The 900-nt window shown below is 44.7% G+C and overlaps 1 pseudogene; it reads left to right on the top strand.

Annotated features, from left to right (window-relative positions):
- Nucleotides 1–349: 349 nt before the first annotated feature.
- Nucleotides 350–467, top strand: LOC124559171 (annotated as a pseudogene).
- Nucleotides 468–900: the final 433 nt, after the last annotated feature.

The following is a 900-nucleotide window of genomic DNA, read 5'->3' as shown; positions in this document are numbered from 1 at the left end:
GTATTTCTAAGCTCTAGGGGGCTGATGACCTCAGAAGTTAAGTCCCATAGTGCTCAGAGCCATTTGAACCATTTTTTTTGCAGTTTTTCAGACCGCTCGGCTAATCCCGCGCGGCCTGGCACGGTAACCATAGAACACAAACGATATACACGCATTTCCATCATCTTGTGTTTTATTTCCTTCAGAAATGCAAGCTGTTGGATGTATTTATGTGATGTCTATGATGACTGGTTAAAATTGCATTTTTGTGTGTACTTTTAAGCTATTTCTTGATGTCAATCAGGTTTATCAGTGAGTCGTTGCATATATATGTTTGGTCATTTTAATTGCTTACTCATACTTGTACTAGGGCAACGGTCTTGCCGCAGTGGATACACCGGTTCCCGTGAGATCACCGAAGTTAAGCGCTGTCGGGCGTGGTCGGCACTTGGGTGGGTGACCATCCAGGCCGCCATGCGCTGTTGCCATTTTTCGGGGTGCACTCAGCCTCGTGATGCCAATTGAGGAGCTACTCGACCGAATAGTAGCGGCTTCGGTCAAGAATACCATCATAACGACCGGGAGAGCGGTGTGCTGACCCCACGCCTCTCCTATCAGCATCCTCCACTGAGGATGACACGGCCACTCGTGGCCTGAAGACAGAGTGCATACTCGTACCAACGATAAACTGGATACTGTAGTTCTGCAGCACTAGGATGAGACAATGGTGTAATTAATTGTTTTGTCGCTTTTCATGTCTGCTCTGTATTTGTCAAAGCTATTTTAAATGTTCGGCAAATGCTGAATTATTGGTTTCATAGGCTTCTTCCATTATATTATAAGAGAAAAAGACATACCTACAAACTAGACTAACATACCTTCAAACTAGACTACAAGGTGAAATTGTGGGAGAGCTTTACT

This window comes from Schistocerca americana, chromosome 1 (assembly GCF_021461395.2).
Source record: "Schistocerca americana isolate TAMUIC-IGC-003095 chromosome 1, iqSchAmer2.1, whole genome shotgun sequence".
Taxonomy (NCBI): domain Eukaryota; kingdom Metazoa; phylum Arthropoda; class Insecta; order Orthoptera; family Acrididae; genus Schistocerca; species Schistocerca americana.
This window is presented reverse-complemented; position numbering and strand designations above follow the sequence as displayed.